Below are 21831 nucleotides of genomic sequence, written 5' to 3'. Positions count from 1 at the left end.
CAGAAAAAAAAAATTGCTGAGATTTTTTTTAGTTTATAGGACTTTCACCAAGCACAGAAATCCCATATTTGAAGAAATTGATAAAGTTGAAACAATCGATAAATGGTATGAGCTACTTGACAAAGCCATTGGAAAGATAGAAGAGAGGAGAGATGATAAGGAATAACAGCTACTAGGATTGCCTACCATAGGTGAGAATGATAATGAACATAAGCCATTTACAAAAGAAATGCCCATAACATTCTTCAGCAAGAAATTAACGCCCTGTCAACAACGATAGTCAACCATCGAACGAGAAGCATTTTGTGTCATCGAAGCCTTGAAAAAATTTGACACATGGATTTTCGGTGCCAAAGTGCAGATTGTGTTTGATCACAATCCCCTCACCTACTTGACCCAAGGCGCCCCTCATGGTGCTAAACTGTCTCGTTGGGCCTTAGCGTTACAACGGTATAACATGACTGTGACATACCGCAAAGGAAGTTCACATGGGAATGCTGATGCTTTGTCAAGGTTAGCTGTTAACTCTTTCTCTCTCAATGAACTCTGAGCAACATTGTCTCTACGGTGACGAATGTGCTTCTTGTGGGGGGACTTGTAAAGATCGTGACTTGTAAAGATCATGACTTGTGAAGATCGTGACTTAAAGAGAACGTGAAATATAAATAATAGGACAAGAACTTGCATTTTACGGTGTGGCAACAAGAAGAGGATTCGAAAGATTTTTATATATTTTTTTTGTTTAGAGAGTTGAATGTTTTTAATTTTTGAATAGTTGTAAGAGTTTTAACTACAGTAATTAAGAGTTTAAAATTTTGATAGTTTAGAGCTGCAGTATTTATTTTTTTTTTGGTTCTGTTTTAAAATTTAAATAAAGGTATTTTGTTTATTCTGAAAAATTAGCTTTATTCTTCCTACAAGATTCAATATTCATTATATTGAAACGAAGGAAAGGATTTTTACTGGAAGTAACAGAAAAAACCATTCGGAATTGCTGGAAAAAGGCCGGTCTTTGTGTTATGGAAGATAAGAAATCTGATAATGTTGAAAATTTCATAGACAATGATCTCTCAGATGATCAAGAATGTGTTTTGCACATCAAAAATCCGTATCTCAACTTGAGGAAACAAGCGGTAAAAAGTTTGGAATTAGTATAGAAGACTATTTAACAGCAGATGATGATCTTATGGTTTTCGCAGGAGTTACTGATGAAGATATTCTCTCTGAAATTACTGATGAGATAGGAAACAATGATGAAGATGATGATGATAATACAGGTCCATCGCAGTCCTTATTGTCATCTCAGGAAGCTCTTCAATTTGTGAATTCTCTACGGACATTTTTTTCCAAGCCTTCCGTCGACAAATGAAGAACATTTTCGTGCACTAAACTCAATGCATACAGTATTTGTGAACTTAACAGTTAAAAAAATCAATAAACAAACAAAAATATTGGATTATTTTCAATAAAAAGTGTTTTCAGGTATGTGAATATGTCTGTGCTTATTTTCTGAATTTATCTTATTTATTTATTTTTTTAGTATATAAACCACTATTATTAGTATTTTACAAATTAATTTCTTCTAAATATAGACTTAAAAGTAGTATGTTATGCACCTTAAACTAATAATAATAAAAAAAAACTCTTATTAAATGCTCAAAATATGTGGGCCCTGGATATAACAATATGCCTCTCTACAACAATATATTTATTTGGTCCCTAAAATATTGTTGTAAGGAGGTTTCACTGTATACATGAATACACACATACATATATTTATAAATCCAGTCCGTATCTTAATTTGTTTTAATTATAATCATAAATGTTATCTTATAGTTTTACTTGATGTTCTCATTGTATTAATTGGTTTCTTATAATTTTACTTGCTTACCTAGTGTTGTTGGTACTTTCTTATAGTTTTATTTGGTTAATAGTTATACTTGGTCTAAACTTATGTGAAAAGCTTCTTCCTGTTAAAAGTAAGAGCTAATTAATATATATGTTAAGCAGATAATCGGATGAATTCTGCAAGTGCAACTTCATAATTGATCAGTGAAAGGTAATTTATAATTAAATAGTACAGTACAAAGTCTGAAATCCAGACGTCCATTATCCGGAATGATCTAAAATCCGGACCTCAAAACCACCACCAACATTTTTCTAGTAGGCTTTATGCATGCGCATTTAATTCCCCCCCCTCCGCGCATAATAAAACATCTGGAGAGTCTCGATTCTTAATTTCACTTTGACACTAAATAAAATACCTTGTTATTGAAGAAATAATCATTTTAGCATAAAATTTGTACCATCAGTAATTTGTATTATCTGCTTGTATCATACCATCAGTATCTGCTTATATCGTACCATCAGTATCTGTTTGGCACTGTATATCGTACCATCAGTATCTGCTTGGCACATGTCTCAAACCGAAGCATTCTACATAGACACATTGTTGATCTGACGCCAACCTGGGGAGTCATTATTTATTATACTTTCCTTTCATCACCGCATATTAATCAAAACATGACAACTTGAGTAATGACTCATGTAGCAATGCCTAAATATTTGTTTTATGTTAGTAATTGAATTATAAAGGAGTATGGTAACCTTTTATGTTGACATTAGGCTTGGCGATAATTACAGATTTAAGTTCAATGTGCTAAAAAAGTGTTGACGAGGAAAAATTTAACAAAATTTCTTTATGTATGCTAAAAATAGATTTTGTTGATGATACTCATAGACCCAAAGATTACATTTAGGGCTATTTGAAACTGATTTGTTATTCACATAAACCCAGAACCAGCACGAGGGCTCCTATGGCCACACCACCCACAGAGACTGCATCAGGCGGTAAGATATCTAGTGCCGGCCCTTAATAAGACCCAAAGATTATGAGCGCCTTAAGTATATGTGGGAATTTATTTATTCAGAACTCTGATAAGCAAGAAATAGGCACAAATATAATAGATAGCTAAACTAATACAATTCAGCCATAATTGTCTCAGTGCATGATAGAAGCAAGATAAAATTTAACAGAACAACTTGTTGTTAGTCGCCAAGCTCATGATGCATAGCCAAATATATATATAATGAAGGCTAGCTAATTTTAAAGGTTTTTGGATATCGCAAAATAAAAGTGAAATTTTCCAATTAACAGATTCTGTAAAGAAATGTGGAGAAGCGATAATAAATGAAGATGATATAAAAGAAGTTTTTCATTGTGATGACAGTGCTTCTCAATTATCAGTCAATTAATGAATGGTGAAATTTGTAGTATGGTTCTAGATCCAGAAAATACCGCTACCGATAATGAAGAAAGTGATAGAGAAGTTACTGAAAACAAGAAAATTTCAATTGTCAAGTTAGTCGGAATTCTCGAAGCAGCAGTTACAGGACTTCAACAATGTAAGTAAAGAGATTATGTCTGTCTACAGAATTAAAGAGAAAGCATTTATACAAAAAACGAAGCAACTTGAACAACTTACATTGAAAGAAATGTTTAATAAGGTAAACAAATAAATATTAAGCTTTTTTTTTTTTTTTGTAAATTTTAAAAATAACCCTTTAGATCATAAATACTTCATTATTTCATAAATCACAATTTCATATTTTTAATTTTATAATTTCTACATGCCATCTTCCTAGATTTAAACTGATGATCTAATATCCGTTAAAATCCCAAATTCGGAATCGCCGAAGTCCCGACGAGTCCGGATTACGGACTTTGTACTGTATCAGTTTTTTTTTTTTTTTTTTTCCTTTTAGTATTTAGTAAATCAAACATAGCTATTTTAATGATCAGTCATTAACAGTAACTTGGCCAAAAAATCGCCAAGTTACCATAATCCAAAGATTAACCCTTCTTCCTGTTAAAAGCAAATGCTAATTAATACATGTATATATAAAGCAGATAATGGGATGAATTCTGCAAGTGCGACTTCATATAAATGAGTGAAAGATAATTGATAATTAAATAGTATCAGTTTTTTTTTAATATTTAGTAAATCAAACATAGCTGTTTTAATGATCAGTCATTAACAGTAAAATTTCTTGCACAAGTGTATTATTACACATACCTAATGCATTTTTTGGTACTTTTCTATTATATTTGAATGTATGCATGATGCATATATAAAAATATTTCTGATCATGATCTCAATAACAGAAAAGTATCAGTTTTTCATAATATTCTCATGAATAAAATCTAAAAGATATATGGAACATAGACTAATTCAGCACTGTGCAATTAAGCACAAATTAAGATACAGCTGATCCAAATGTTAACTGATATAACAATAATATATTAATATTAATGCCAAAATACTTTGCTTTAGAGAAGATTTAATTTAATTAAGAAGAGAAATTTAAGTTTATTATTATTATTATTATTATTATTACTTTTATTTTGGCTGCCATTATTCAAAAGTATTGTCGGAATTTTCACTGCTATATATTTAAATATTGCTGTAGTAATGTTTGATTGATATTTATTGTAATATTGTTTCATTACTATTTACAATCATATTTTTTATTATGCAGTAACTTTATGTAAAAATAATCATGCCTTTTATATTCAAAATTCTGCATATATGTGAATATACAAACACACATCTGCAGAAATATCTGTATAAAGTGTATGGTACTTTCTGATTATTTGTACCCTCACTCAAACGTCATGAAATTAATGGTGAATTTGAAGAGCATTTACAAACTTGTTGGTGATTGTGTGCAACATTTATTTGGATATTTTCACATATTTGTCAGTGATGTATACAGTACTGCCAGGCCATCAGCAGCTAAGTTATGAAATTTTTTAGCACTGGTAGTTTCGACCCGAGTTAGATTCTAAGAATTTCATCATCAGTGTTTTTGTGGTTATCCCCATGTGTAAGATATATATGAGCCAGTTTCCCTCAAAATCCTCCATGAAGGCATGGCACTCCTCATGCCAATAACCCAAGTCTGCTTTTTCATAATAAACTAAACCAAGCCAAACCATTCTGCGGCTGGCTTTTTTTTTTTTTTTTTTTTTTTACGTTCCTTTTTTCCGAAGACATGCACACATCTTTCCTTCCAGCACTGGTATTTTTCTTGTCCATCTGATTCTGGCACTATGCTGTGTGTGTGTGTGCAGAAAGCTAAACTGAGAATTCAATGAAGATGAGAAAAACTGCAGCGTATAAAGCACTGCTTTGCTTAAATACTGAAATTCTCGTAGGAAGGATTATAATCAGTAACCGCAGTGCTGAAAATTGAGTTGCGGAGCAGCTGAAAATTATTTTAGAGGAATCTACACAAATATGAATATCACCACCTAAATGCTTTTTGATAATATGATGCATAGCCAAAAAGGAGAGCTTTGTCAGAGCTTCTTGGTGGGGTTTGTGGATAATCAAAAAGTGCTAGATACATTACAGTGTGCTTATACTGCTGTGTTAGATGAGTGAAACAATACTTTTTTGTATCTGAATGAAGTATAGGTATTTTTAACAACATTTAATTAGATGACCTTCCAAAAGTTAAAGAATAGCACGTTTTTTTTTTTTTGTGTGTGTGTGTCTAATTTGAGAATGGAGCAACATAAAAGCAAGAAATTTACAGGACATGTTCACTAAACAGTTCTTGACATAGAACGTTTCTAATGTTCAACAAAAAAATGTACTCTTGGCAGAGAAATCCAGTCTTGGAAAAATAGTATATCACAGTTTTTTGAGGAAAAATGGGCTGGCAGCATTACAGAAATGTGTTCTAATAAGCTAGGGTGTGGACACAAAGGGAGGTGTCCACCCCTAGCTGCAATACATTGGCGGCAGTGACGTTTCATGCTGTCAATTAAGTTGTCGGTCAATGAAATTGGAAGTAGTGATCAGACACAGAGCCATCCAACAACCTTGGAGGAGGAACTAAAGCAGCAACCTGTCTCCCATACATGCTCTATTGTATTTAGGTCTGGGGATTGCACTGGCCATTCCATCCGCTACATATTGTGACTCTCAATAAATTCTTCAGCAACCGGACCTCGGTGTGGTCGCGCATTGTCTTCCATCAGAAGAAATCCAGGAGCAATAGCAGTGACATATGATTGAACATATTGATCAAGGATCTCATCTTGATATCTCACATCGGTCAAAGTTCCTCCATGGAACACATGTAGGTCACTACAACCACCAAGAGCCCAAACTATTATTCCAACACCTCTGTAACTGTGTCTTTCCACAATGTTGGATTAATCGTATCTGGTGCATTGTTCCCTCCAGATCAGCTAGTGACCTGAATCACTCCCCAGTGTGAACCTAGACTCATCTGTGAAGAGAACAGATGGCCATGGCTGACTGGTTCAGGAGACATGTTGTCTTACACCACATAAATGGGTACCTCTGTGTTCTTGGGTCAAAGGGACATAAATGACTCTTTGTCTTGCATACAGATCTGTGTTATGCTGGCATACTATAGTAGCTGAGATTCTTGTTCCTGTGAACAGTAAATAATCTGCTATGGGTTGAGGCAGAATAATGTTACTCCTTCGTTGGACTGAAAGAGCTAAATAACAGTCTCCTGTAGGTGTTGTAACTCTAGGTCTGCCTCGAACATGTCTTCTAGACACAGAATCCTTGGATTTAAACTAATTTCACAGACATTGGACCATGCTTATGATAAAACAAAAGTATTGTTTTTGCATATATTTTGTTAAGCTTTGTTACTGTCATGCATATGAACTGTGAATTTAAATGTTACTGACATTTTTGTAATCCTGAGCTTTGAAAATCATGCTGTTCCTTTACTTTTGGAGGGCAGTGTATTTGGTGTTTTGTGTGAAAAAATTAACCACACACATACAAATGAATCAATGTGAACTATGAATTTTCATATTTTAATCAATTCAGAAGCTGATTTCTGTTAAAATAACATGCCAAATAATGATTATTGGAGGAGTTAAGGCAAGTAGAATGAACAAGACATTTCTAATTTTTTAGGACTGTTTTCGAACTGAAACTGAATGGCTGCTTTTGAATGGAAATTGCATCAGGCTCATGTAAACATGGGAAGTGAAAAACTTCTAATGTGAGACATAACTCCAGTAATGTCTTGTAATAGTTACTGGACAACTGAACTGCAATGACAGTTACTGGAGTTACTTACAGTTACTTATAGAACTGAACTGCAATGACAGTTACTGGAGTTACTTGAAAGTGCCTTGCGCATTGTTGGATGTCAGAAATTAGAAAATTGTTAGTCTGTTTGAAAAATGTGATTGTTCCATATCAGTGAGCAATTATATTAGTATTTATCTCTCATTTGTTCAGAAAGCAAATGTTTTATCATTTTAATAATAAAAAATAGTTTTGTATTTTTACCACTATAATTTTTAATTAATTACAGAAAGATACAAAAATCATCAGTTATAATCCATTTGTAATGTAGGATATATAGTACTGAAATGAAATAATGTAGGATATAAATACTGAAATTCTCGTAGGAAGGATTATAATCAGTAACCACAGTGCTGAAAATTGAGTTGCGGAGCAGCTGAAAGTTATTTTAGAGGAATATAATTTGAAAAAATGAAAATATTTAAATAAATTTTTAAAAAGTTATTAAATTAAATACAACTCTAGCAGTATTTTAAATGATATTAATTAGTGTTTCTTAAATGTTCTGATTCAGCCTTTATTCTTTTCATACATATTTTTAATCGATTGAGAAATCTATATGCTAAATTCTCACCCAGATTCGTGTCATTTCACTAAGTATCCTTTAATTGCATAATTTCATCCTTTCAGTGAACCTTAATAAATTTTTGTTATAATTATACAAGGTTTCATATTTACAAGGTTTCATATTTTAATGCAGACTTCTAATGTATTGTGATAGCTTACAATTCTAAAATTAAAAAATTTGTTTAGATATACGTTTATACAAATTGGATAATTTCTTGACATTATTTGTTGGCTTTACATTGTATATTTTTAAAATTCAAATAAAATTTCAAAAATTAAAAGAAAATGTTATTCTAGTCTTTATCTCTGTTTAAAGTAAGATTATTTTACAATTATAGATATATATATCTTTTTTTTTTTTTAATGTACTGTTTGCAGGAAACTATATCGTGGTAATTAGTGTAAATATTTGTTGCAAAAATCACAGAAGTACTTCAAGAATAGAAGTCATTGGCAATGCTGATCAAATATGGAACATTTGAAGATTAAATCCAAGGGCTCTTGTAGCACAGGCCGTTATTTTTTTAAAGCAAATCATAAATTGAATTTTTTAAAAGATCTGGTGTGGACTAATATCCTACAGGAATTGTCATCTGTGATATTTTGCAATTTAAATTTTTAAATGTTTTCTTCTTCATACAGAGTTATTCTTATACTCTGTTTTTTTAAAATATAAAACATGTCATTCAAACAAATGATTTGTATAAAGTATGGATCCTTTATTACAATTTTCATAGCTCTTCATTAGTTGGATAGAAACATTTTCTTACATGAAGGCATTTTCATTCATGTTAACATTTTTGTGCAAATAACTTGGAATTGTAATAGTATGTATATCCTTTTATACAAATACTAATCAGCATGTTTTTCACATATAATGTTTCTGCTTTATGTGAAGATCTTCAACCCTAGTAACATAGACAACTACCTAGAACAGAACTGCTGTTTAGAGGACATTAGTTAATTTACCTATTAATTAGTAACCTCTAAAATTATGGCTCTGAACCCCCACCCTCTTATGCCTGCCAATAGTGAATGTTTCCGCCCCACTTTCTTTTCCCACTTAGCACTTCCACCACGAGACTCCAGCCCAGTTAGTTTCGAAAGACACCGAAGGCAAAGGTTCGCGCTCCAGACAAGAAAGATGTAATTGACTGTTCGACGCCGAAGGCTCAGGTGCGAAGCACATGTATACAGGCGCCTAGGCTAGTCTCATTCTGAATGTAACTCATTGAGAATTCACATAACATGACGAAGTAGGCAGAAAATTCCAAAAGTATGGTATTCTCAGAAGATGTTGCAATGATGAGCCATTCGTATACCAACTCTGGAGAAGAAGGTAAACTGCCTAAGAAATGACAAGTAAGGTCCGAAACATAGACGTGAAGATTTCCTGTATTCCTGTTGGTTAGTCCTGGAGTGCGTATCAAAATCTATTCTAGTCTTCTGATTCTGCAAATTGTAAAAGGCCCGTTTCCACTGCTGCGTATGCGTTGTGGTGTCTATGCATTTCTCCAATCAGCGAGCGACTTCACTTTGATTGACATCTGCAATCCAGTGGATGTGTGATGACGGATGACATACGGATGGAGTTCAACAATGTTCAACTTCTATCCGTCATCTCCGCAATACGGAGGGGTCACGTGCCATAAAGAAGCCAATGAAATGAACAATTTCGCCAATGCTTGTTTTCAACAACAAAAATGGAGAATGCAATGGATGTCAATGAAATGCTGATAGATGAAGTTCAGTGACATCCAGTGTTGTACGATGTGACAAGTTCCAAATATAAAGATACATGTGTCAGAAGAAATGCGTGGCAGGAAATCAGCTGTTCTTTAAATATTAGCTGTAAGTGATATTTTTCTGAATGTTTTTTTGTGCATTGCTGGTATGTTAAACTACATAATTAAAATATAAAGTGTATTGCTTTATTCATACAGAAATGATAATTTAACAATAAATATAAATACTGCATCTTTAATCAAACGAAGTATAACTGCAATGAAAGCGTAGTGAAAAAGTTATATATTGATGTTTTAGTACACAAAAGCAAAGGTATTCTTTTAGCGTGTAAAAAATTTCTCCTCATTAACTTTAACATTTACAACTCTTTCTAAAAGTTAATGAAATTTAATTAGCTGACACTTTTCAGTTACTTCATGTAATCTAGTTACCTTTATAATATGTTAAAAATAACCAGTATCTGGACTAACATATTTAAAGCACTGGGTAAAATCCTAGTATATGGTGCAGCCTTGGCGCAGTTTTGAAAATTATCGCCAACACCAAAAATGACCCAAAGAACGTATATGTATATACTATACACTTTATACTATCACTATATACATAGTATATACTATGTATAATATCACTATATACATAGTATATACTATGTATAACTATATATATTCTTTGAATGACCCGTTTACTACTCATCGTATATGTCCCGTTTTTATTGCTCATCATAAAGTCGCCAAAAGTAGCCAAATCCCATGTGCACCGGATACTAAGATTAAACTAAGCACTATCCCAGTTTTCCCTAGATCAATAAATGTTTTAATCATAAATCATTAACATAAAATGGTGTTTTAATTATAAGTCACTAACATAAAATGCTTAAAAAACAAAAATTTCATTGATAATAAATTAATTTTAGGAATCGTTTTCATATTGTGTTACTTCAACAAGACAAGGGCTTAAAATATGTGTTGCAATAATACAAATAGGCATGATATGCTTATATTCTGCAACAAAATATTTTAAAATAAAATCAGTAAATTCATACTATTTTGTAGGTTAATCACCTGTTTTGCATTATATGTGCATGAACTTTTACAAATTATCTAAATGCTAACTTTGCAATCTGGTCTTTAACATAAAAATTTCAGTGCATATTAACCTATATGTATAAAGAGATAGATTTCTGTATAATTTATTAAGCTTCTTCTGCAATTTAGATAGTTATATACCTTAATATATAATCTTCCTGCATTATAAGATATATATATACATCACTTTTATTCCCACACTTAACATTAGAACAAAATTATTCTTAACTAGGTCTAGTTTGTGAGTGATTGATCTAGGATGATTTATATAAAATAAGGCATGGAAATATTTCACATAGTTCTTTTTTTATTTTAAAATGGATCTAGTATAATATTCAGTCTCTTAAAAGCATCTAAACATATTGTAATACATTTGGCACCATTTAATTTTGAATTCTATCCATTACAAAAGCCACAGATATACTATTACCTAAAAATATTACACATCTTTCCTTTTAATGGATGCATGCATTTACATCCATTAAAAGGATGCAAATGCTTTTCCTTTAATGGAAATTTATTTGCAATTCCTTTTAATGCAATTTCTTTCCTTTTCCTTTTTGCAAATGCAATTCCTTTTCCTTTTTGCAAATGCAATTCCTTTTAATGGATGCATATGCAAAGCATTTAAAATGTAAATAGTGCACATTAAGTGCAAATACATGTTAACCTAAAAACAAGCTGACTTTTGTATGTAATCCTATCTGAAATTTTTGCATACAACAAGACTTTTGTAATACTGTGTTTTTGCATAATGCATCTTGGTAATATCTGGAGAATTATGAACTATTTTAATATGCATCTTACTTTGCAAGCTGTTTTAATAATGCACAGTTTCAATGCCAGTTAAAGCAGTCAAGAAGAAAATGAGAAATATGAAATTCAGCCACTTAAAAAAATGCTGCCTCACATCTCTTTGTAATAACCATATCTTCTCCAAAATAAGAATTAAAAATAAATTTGTGGATATTTTTTATATTAGCTGTTATTCTATCATAATATTTATGTATTTACTTTGTTCTTATATAGATAATATAGCAAAAATCAAGGAATGCAGTCATGTAGCATACTTCTGTTTCTTTTATCAGCATTGTAGCATGTTAGTTTGTTTTTATAGGACATGCATTTTATATGACCAGATTTATTTGCTGTATTATATGTCTAATTTACCCATTTTCATATTATTAGAGGCAGAATGCCAAGCAAAGTGGCATCTCTTAGGAGACACCTACGTGAGGCGCCGGAAAAAACTACCAAGTGGCAGAGCGGCACAGTTTCAGCGCCCTTGGAAGTATGCCGATATGATGAGCTTTTTGCTCCCATATACATTACCAAGGAAGTAAAAACATTATTTTATTTGAAATATATTTGGTTATTTTTACATATGCTGTTTTTAAAGTAATCCAGTTTTATTTTAATTTTTTCTAAAATTGCTGTATGGGACCTATATTTAACAGCAAACTGTATGATAATCAATATTCCACAGTTCATTACACTTTCAAAAATGCTCTTAATCATTATTTGTAATATATATATCAAAATTTAAACAGATAACATTTTTTTAAAAATTAAGCACATTTACAATTAATATTTTTTTTTTAATTTCTGATAAAAATTGTAATCTTTATTTTAAAAATCGGAGAAATTTGTATTGAACCACTTTGCCATCAAATGTTATTGCCATGTATTATTTTTAAAGAAACAGTATAGCAAATAAAATAAATGGATGCTCTTACCAAATGTTACAGTCAAAAGTCTTTAATCCGGACTCGTCGGGACTTCGGCGATTCCGGATTATAGATCATCAGTTTAAATCTGGTAAGATGGCATGCAGAAATTAAAAATATGAAACTGTAATTTATAAAATAATGAGCAATTATGATCTAAAGGGTATCAAAATTGACAAAAAAAAGAAGCTTAATATTTATTTGTTTACTTTATTAAACATTTCTTTCAACGCGCGCATGCATAAAGCATACATTACGCATAGACGAAATTAGAAAATTGCAACCAGAAAACTATTTGATTTGTATTCGTGATATTTACCGTAATTTCCGGAAGAAAGGCCGCATCAGTGTAAACGCCGCACTCGAGAAAAATGGCGGGAAAAAATTAAAATTACCCAGAAACGCCGCAATAGATTAAATTGTGCGTGACAACGTCGTGGGCCGTATAGATGCAAAAACTCAACCTAAGTCCTTATATATGACATACCAGTTAAGAAAAATGCATGAAATGAAACCATAACTCAAAAATAAATTAAAGGTAAGAAATGTATAGCTTCTGTGCCGTTTAGAGACATTTTCAAAAATTTTCCGCTCCCTTCTTACTTAAAAACTATCCAACAAGTACTTGTACCCAAACTGATGGGATCTGTATTTGGCAGAATGCCAAGAAAAATCCATTCATGCTGAAGGGGAAATACGTCAGAGTTCGTTATTGCGAGGCAGGTGGAATCGTGTCCGCTTTTGAAAAAAATTGCAAAAAAGGCAGGGGTGGGGAGAGGACGGGTCCTGGAAGATTCATCGAATGGCAGAGGAAAGAGACTATTCAAACTGATGAGAATGTTGATTTGAAAGGGGGAAGAATGTTATTGTTCTGAGATCTCGTTTAGGGTGAATAAGGCATGTAGGTCCGTTCAAGGGAAAGAATGTAAACAAAATAACGTTCGCAAAAAGCAACTGAGTGGTCTTTTGTGTGGGAACAGCACCAGTCTATGCACAAGGCCATCCAAACTATGTACAATGACCATCATAGGAAATATTTTATTTTTAGTGCACCTAAACGCCGCATGGGTAGAATCGCTGCACCTGCTGAAAATTTAAGTTTTAAACACGAAAACGCTGAGGCGTTTCTTCCGGAAATTACGGTATAATGACGAGGAATTTGATTTAAATCATATCAAAGACGGAGTACATGTACATCGAGATAAAATACTACATTTAGTAAGGAATTATAAGCCGAATAAAATAAAAGCATCTGCCCTATAGATAACGATAGTGCTGACAGATCAACTTCCAGTTCATTGCGACGTCCCCCCCCCCGTGCAGAGCAGTGTGAAATTGATAAACAGATTTCAGAACGGTTAGATAAACAAAGGATATATCTTTATCCATTTTTTGTAGCAATTCCACTTTTTGTTTGATGGACATCGAAACATACTTTCGTTTTGTAGATCCTTTGGGAGCTCCAGCATCGGAAATTCTATTTGACATAATCGAAAGTTCAAGCTTACTTTTATAAAATTGCTCTTACAGTCTGCAAAAAATAATAAGCCAGATCCAATTCGAAGATTAAGGAACAACGCAATCATCATCATTAACTGAAATAGATAATTAGATAATTTTAGCTTATACCATCTGTTATACATTAAACACGCACGCGAAAACGTATTCTGCGCTTGCGCAGACGCATATGCACTGTCGTAAAGGTCTTGCACGCACGCATAAATGCCTATGCACATGTGCCAACGCAGCGCATACGCAGAAAGATTTTAGCTTTGAGGCCCGGATTATGGGTGTCCGAATTAACGACTTTTGACTATGTTATTTTTAAAGAAATGTAGCGAATATGAAAATTGCATGACAACACTAATTTTTATCGAGAATTTTAAATCTGTACTGAAAATTTGTATATGGTGTGTGTGCATAGAAAATGTTTCCCTTAGAAAGGTCCTGCACGAAGGCATCCCTACCTCTAGGCCAGGTAGCTCTCGTTAGCTTTGCCATAATTCCACAAAACCAAACGAAAAATCAGTAATGATGTTCATCGGCTTCAAGAATCAAAATGACTTGTGTAATAATATCCTGGTATGCTACACTGTTTCCTATAGTTTCGAGTACTGGTCAACAATACCCCTCCCCCCAAAAAAAATGTTCAATAATTTTGTTACTTCTGGGAAAACGATACATCTACTTTCAACACAAATACAGCTGTAATGTTATCAGCATTCGATGACACATGGCGTGTGTACACATTGTAAGAACTCTTTCAGTACCATATAGCGATAGATAATATATTTACTACAACTGCTGTCTAATTTATGATAATACATTTACCTGATAGGCATGACTTTTCAATCTTTCTATATTTATGAGTATCAAGAAAGTTAATATGTCTTTTAATCATTAACATGTTGACTACCTAACACAAGATAACTTGTATTAGTGCCCTTCTTCAGAATGCCCAGTACGAGTTATCTCTTAGTTCCTCGACTTGCCACTTTTGCGCCGCTACAAGTTAGTTCTTAGTTTATAAGTCTAAATATGAATGGATGGCCTCTTGGAAGAAAATAAACAATCAAAGTTTGGCTTATAAGAATAAAAATTTTATATGCCTCCTGGAAGAAAATAAACAGTCAAAGTTTGGCTTATAATAATAAAAATTTTATTGAAAATAAACCAAAAATATACATTCAATGTTTATTTATTAGTTAAAAAAAGAATATATTTATTGCTTGTGATAAATTTTAAAACAATCTTCACTACAAAGAGCTGGCTTTTCTTCATAAACTGGACGGAAATAACGCATTTCTCCCTGCATTTTTGAGGTCTTGTATAAACTTGACAAGACTTTGTCGGCCATTGCTTCTTTGCAGTAGGGGGAATACTTTACAAATAATGTAGGTCGTCCAATTTTGATTTTTTACCTGAATCTGATTCAATATTTTTGCCAGTCAGTGTCTTCACAAATTTTTCTCTGAACTTTATTAGTTTTACTGTGGAACACTTTACTTTGTGTGCATTATGTATATATATCTAAATAATATGTAGTGCAACTTTTTTTAGTCACCTAATTGCCTTTTGAAGAGCTGTATAGTATGATAGTATTTGATCTGATCAGTCAGTGCTAGACATTCCATTGTTGTAGTCGCGGATTATATTCGGTTTCACCAAAATCTTATTTCCATTCTTATTCTAATATTGTTATTCCAACCCTGTTTCTATTTCGATTGTCTGGGTGAATTAACTCGTAGTGGGCTTCTGCGAATAGTTTTGTCTAACAAAAGAATGATAATTAGCATTTTTAATATTATATGATTAAATAGATTTGGCTTCTCGGACTGGAATCCAAAATGTGCGGTGGCAGTCGGCGTGTTAATAATGTTGTTAAGTATTGAAATTTGTTATGAGTTTATTTTAAGCCTTTAAGCAGCATGACAGCTTTCATCTTATCATGAAATGTTATCACTTATTTCACAGTTTTATCACTTATAAACTTGTTATTTCAAGTATGGTATTTTCATATAATCTTTTAAGATACCTTCTAATTATCTGCAAAAGTCGAGAACTCTTTGGCAGTTTTAAACAGAAATGTTTATTACCTTTTTATATGTTTATATATATATAGAGAGAGATAGATACACATTGTATTCCAGATCAATATCAAATATTTCCTTACCAGAGGAGGCAATAACAGATGAACTAAATGTCTCTCTCGAAAATAATGGAAATGATAGTGTTGACGATGAAGGCTTCGGAATCGGCAGCCAAGTTTCTGTTATTGAGGAGTGCAGTACCTCAGCCACACAGATTTTCCCTTTTTATGGGGAATCAAGTATCTCAACTCCACAAGGTAATATTACTTTAAATAATAATGACAATAGCCCTATACATATCTTTTGTAATCTGGATATGTCCCTTCCCCATCTTAGAAATAATAGTGCGTCATCTGAATATTAATCTCTCAAATGTAATCATATCAGTGTGCAGTAACTCTCAGCCAGTACGGTTAAGTTAAAATTCTTGTTTAAATATCATCATTATAAACTGCATATTCCTCTTTTTTCTGCTTATTTGCTTGCAGCTGTATTGCTTCACTTGCCACTCTCATCCATTGTTTAAAATGTAATCTGCATAATTTAAAATTTGTTGGGCTGTGAATTACAACCCAAAATGCTGCGAATCTCAACATGTAAATTTGGAAAATAATAAACAGATGTTGGACTGTTGAATGATTTTTATGCTTCTTTATTCTTTATAAGCTAACACCAGCTCTGAACAATTGGTTTCTTCATCATCATCAAAATATTACATATATATATAGGTGTGTGCATGCATATGTATTTATTTATTTAATAACATTATACATTTAAAATGTTAAATATTCTTTGCAACTGTAATTTTTAAATATTTTTCTTGCTTCACACTTTGCATAGTCAGGTGGCATAAATATGAAATGCAATAAATATAATTTAGATTCAGATTACTGCGTAATATAATATGCTTATCTCATTACAATACATTTCAGTTATGAGAGTTAATCTTATGACTTTAAAGGTATTAAAATTATGTATTTTTTGGCTTATTGTCCTTATTAAGCATTTAAATTTTTTTATCTTCATAATCACAATATAATTACTCTGTCAATTTAAAAGCTGCTTTTGCATTTAAGGAGGATTATATTCTTAAAAAAGAAAAAGCATAACGTGGACGCTGCCCTATGCAAGCTAGTGGAGGAGGAGACAACTCCAAAGGATGCTATGCATCACTTTATGATGTATGTTTCATGCGTTCTGAGATCTTTTGACGAAGAAAAAAGAAAAAAGGCAATGGAGGATATATCAAAAATTTTACTTTTGGTAAAATGAAGGCTGTATATATTTTGCAATATGTGTGAATTTTCAAAAAATAATTTTTTTTTCAATATGAATACGTAACTTCTTGTGCTTGTGTAAAAAAAAGGATTTTGACATAAATGTGACATATGAATTTTTTCTATGAAATTTTATTTAACTGCCTTAACCGCTTCCCTTGCAAATTTTTTTTTAAAAAATTGCAAAAAATCATCACTTTTTTTTATTTTATTATTAAATGCAAGGAAACAAAGCAAAAAATATACAGATTTTAGGTTGAATTTTAAAGGTGTAAAAGCATTTAGGTTTAATATTAGTTTACTGTCCTGAGTTATCTCGGGCAAATAAAAAAAAATTATATATTAGTCGTTGTATGATAGTTTTTGAAACGAGGGATAACACAAAGTTATATCTGACATTCTATATACAGGAGTAACATCTGGAAAATGCCTTGAGGTTATTATCACTATCTGAAAGATCATTGCTTTCGCTATCTTGCATCATCGCCATTTTTTTTACTTTTTTCAACGCGACTATCATTCTTTATACATTGCTAATCCACAAGCCGGTGTCTAATAGATAATAGAGAAAACAAATGACCTGTTCCGCCTGCTGGGATAATAATTAACTGCAATGTATATAAACCCGGGATAATCAAGCAAGCAGTTAATATATAATTAACCAAATATATTTATTCATCATAAATTTAATTATCAGTATTCCAAACAAGTGTAACAATCAGAACACATGAAATAGAAATTGTTTATGGTGGCTGTACATGTGCAAATTAAATTTGCACAACCAAATTTTCATCTATAACTTGCATACTATTATAGAATTTTATTTTTTGCATACACATTAAAATACATATATTACACATTTCTAGATAGATATTATGGAGTGAATTATATTTAAAAAAATATCTGCACCAAATAGGCATTATTAACAATACAAACTGCTAATGATGACTGTACTTGATAAAAATTTTCAAATTAATTGGAAGCAGAAATTTGCTTCATCTGCTAAGGAACAGCACCAACACCACAAAAGAATTCTTTAAATTCTTCTCTGATTTTGGTTGGTTCTTTGCCATACATGTTGGAGCTGCTTCTGGCCAGATCTGTAAAACCGTTACCTGTACCATATGCTCTCCATTGTCCATCATGATCTTCATGATCTTCAAAATCAGCATAACCAAATGGACAATATTTTCTATTTGCAATTGGCAACATGTCATTACATATTTTCAAATAATTGTGAAGACAAACTGCAGCCTTTGCAATACTTTCCACAGTTTCTGTTTTACTAATGATTGGTTTTCGGAAAATCCGGAAACGTGATGCAAAATTTCCAAAGGTATTTTCAATCAATTTTCTGCAGCGAGACAGTCTATAACTATAAATTTTTTTTTGGTGTATCAAGGTTGCGACAAGGAAATGGTTGCATTAAATTTTTCTTCAGAGGAAATGCCTCATCAGCCACAAAAACATAAGGCAAATATTTGCCAGGGCATACTGCTTCTGGCTTTGGTATATTCAGTGATTCCTTCTGAAGAGCCTGACCAAAAGTTGAGGAATGAAAAATCCCGCCATCACTCTGCCTACCAGAACCGCCAATGTCGACAATAGTGAAACAGTATTTTCCATCGCATGCAGGAGGCAGAACAATGCTGAAGGAACATTTATAGTTAAAGAATGCAGACCCCGAAGAATTAGGAGCCTGTAATATAAAACATATGTAGAGCCAGTTGATAGTTATTAAAAAAAATAAATATTGAAAAAGAAAATTATCTAAAAAAATTCCTAAGACTAAAACCTTTAAACTGCATATACCTTTAAAAGCAATTCTAAATTTTGAACAAAATGTGCCAGAGGCATGCCTCATTATAAGTACAGGGTGTCCCTAAAGTCTTCATTCAGTTTGATAATGTTACAGGTTGGAAATATTCATTTGTGTCAAGCAGCCACAGGTCACATTAAACATGGTGTAACTACAATCATTTTGCATTTTCTAATAAATTTGTATTATTTCAAGTCAGTGCAACATTTTGAAATTAGATAAAGACTTAAGAGATACCTGTTATTACATTATATGCTTCACATATAGAACAAATATCCAAAGACCTAATATATAATTCATAATTCAAATATCTACATAATTCATAAAACTGTTAACAATTATAAAAAATGTATAAATGGATAAAAACTGCCATTTTGTTAAAAGTACAAAATAATATATTTGATAATGTTTTATTGACATTACTATGATACTAACTTATTAATACAGAAATTTTTTACACAAAAGTATTTCATATGTAGGCTTACCATATTTTTTAGGGTCCAAACTAGGACATATTTAAAATCAAACTAACCCAGAATATATTTTTGAAATTATTTAAAAGTCTTAAACAGTTTACTGAAACATTGAACTTTATTTATTCAGTAGTATTTTTCATTAGACATGACATTTTCCAGAAATGGTTTACAGTTTTAATTACACCATAAAATTCCCAACAAGAAAGTTATGAATTAATTTTAACATTTTGCAGATGTTTAACAGTATCTAATTTTTTAAATTATATTTACAGTTCAACTCTAATTATCTCTCAACTTCGGAATCATGAATGCAATAAATATGTAAATAAATAAAAACATTTCCTACTACCACCAGGAATAGGCAGTTGACAATGAAGGTACAGTTTTAGTATAGCATAGATAAAAAGTTTGGAATCAAAATTTGAACAAATAAAATAAGCTACTTAGCTAGTTACTGTTAAAAAGGTAATATTTAAAATATATCCAGTACAGTGTCAAGTCTCAACATAATTGATATCGAATATATTTAATGTTATCAGAAGTGGCTTTAAGGAGGCAGGCAAAAGGATGTGAAGAACAATCAGGATTTTTTGTTAGACTTTAAAAAAAGAAAGTTTACTTTTTTCATTTAGTATTATTAATATTTAAACTCTAATTATGGATTATCTCTCCATTTACCCCAAGTAACAATTTTGGTAGCATTCCTAAAAAGCACATGTGGAAAGAGTTTAATTCACCTAATAATTGCCAAAACTTAGCCAGTGGTGTAACAAAATGATGTATTTTATAAACATTGTCTGCAAGCAATTTAGGGCTGCTATGAACATGAACTACAGGACATGAAATTAACAAATGATTCTTATGTAGTAGCTAATGATGAAAATGTTATGTTTAACAAATGATGTAATGTAAACAAATTTAATGATACAATGTTTCAAAAAATCTTTGATTTATGAATGTTTGACTTCTCCTCTTTTATTTTATTTATTTATTAGCCCAGAAGAGCTTAATTTCGTTCTGGCATTCTGTGTTGGTTCACTATAAATGTCGTTTCACTTTTTAAACTGTTGTCACCAAATATTAGAGCCGAAAGAATTAAATAATGATCCAAAGAAATAATATAAGAAATATTACATACCATAATTACTGAAATTGCATGTCAATTTTTAATTCTACCTACTTAGATTTACTTGATAGCAGAGTATTATATTCTTTCACACAATATTTTAGACTTTATTCCAAACATTTTTGCTCATAGAATAAATGATGTATTTTAAAGAATTTTTTTTTTTATTTGCTGTTTACTTTTTGTGAGATTCATACTATTTCTGTGGATTATTGGATAATAAAAATTCATAGTTAAAAGACAAGGACAATTGAGTGTCTAATTCATATATATAATCTTATTGGTTTAAAAAAATCAATTAGCACTATAAATGAAAATTTTACCTGCATTACTATATGTTTCCCATCAACAGCTCCAATGCAGTTTGGAAATTCCCACTCATTGTTTATAATAGTTGCTATTTCCCTCCACTTTTCTGTTGTGGGTGGTTTTAATACCACTGGAGACAAGTTAACCCATATAGCATCACACATCTGTCTAACTATTTTTGAAACTGTTGGTTTCCCAAAACGAAACAAGTAGGAGATGCTGGTCATGGAATCACCACTCGCCAAGAATCTGGAAAATAATATACACTTGAAATGTCAAAGACAAGAGTGAGAGAGTGAGAGATTATGGCGCAAAACCAAAGTTGATTATAGTGCGCCAAACGCGAGATGGGGTGAGTACAATTGATGAAATTAAAATACAATAAATAAAAACAAGTAGACAAATGTATCAAATCCAGAGGATAAAGTCATATAAAAACAAGTTAAAACCACACATTTAAAATTCAAGACACAATTTTCAAAACAAATTACATTAGGTGATAAAAGCAGTCTCTTTTAAATAATAAAATAAATTACAATTCACCTCCCTTCCGATTAAACGGTCGAGAGGTAAGTCACAGCTATTAAAATACTTCTGACGAAGGTTATTAAAATATGGACACTCAATTAAAATATGACGGACAGATAGACAAACATTACAATTTGAACAAAATGGCTCATTCTCTGCTTTTAAAAGGTAGCCATGTGTCACTCTTGTGTGACCAATTCTGAGGCGAGTCAAAAGAACTTCTTCTTTACGATTTCCAGCAAAATCCCAATGCTCAATTCTACGCTTTACATGTCTTAACTTGTTTTGACGCTGAACATCCCAAAATTGCTGCCATTTTTTTCGTATCTTCTCTTTCACAACACAACAGATGTCTCCAAAAGGGATGAGGCGACTGGACAGTTCAACAGCACATTTCGCTGTGATATCTGCCAGCTCATTCCCTTTAATT

General features: G+C 31.8%; 1 long non-coding RNA gene across 5 annotated transcripts; it reads left to right on the top strand.

Annotated features, from left to right (window-relative positions):
• Nucleotides 1-413: 413 nt before the first annotated feature.
• On the top strand, nt 414-17264 carry LOC146993992 (uncharacterized). 5 transcript variants are annotated; one of them, XR_015043954.1, is made up of 5 exons: nt 414-1482; nt 6975-9569; nt 11738-11888; nt 15953-16123; nt 16943-17264. It is a non-coding gene; the product is annotated as an uncharacterized LOC146993992 (long non-coding RNA). The 5 variants fall into 4 exon arrangements; XR_015043952.1 differs by having other exon boundaries at nt 15927-16123; XR_015043953.1 differs by lacking the exon at nt 6975-9569 and having other exon boundaries at nt 15927-16123.
• The last annotated feature ends 4567 nt before the right edge of the window (nt 17265-21831 follow it).

This window comes from Stegodyphus dumicola, chromosome 11 (genome assembly GCF_044657685.1).
Source record: "Stegodyphus dumicola isolate Sdum_Otavi_A_Nest chromosome 11, ASM4465768v1".
NCBI classification, from domain to species: domain Eukaryota; kingdom Metazoa; phylum Arthropoda; class Arachnida; order Araneae; family Eresidae; genus Stegodyphus; species Stegodyphus dumicola.
Note: the sequence above shows the minus strand (reverse complement) of the source record. Positions and strands in the feature narration are given on the sequence as shown.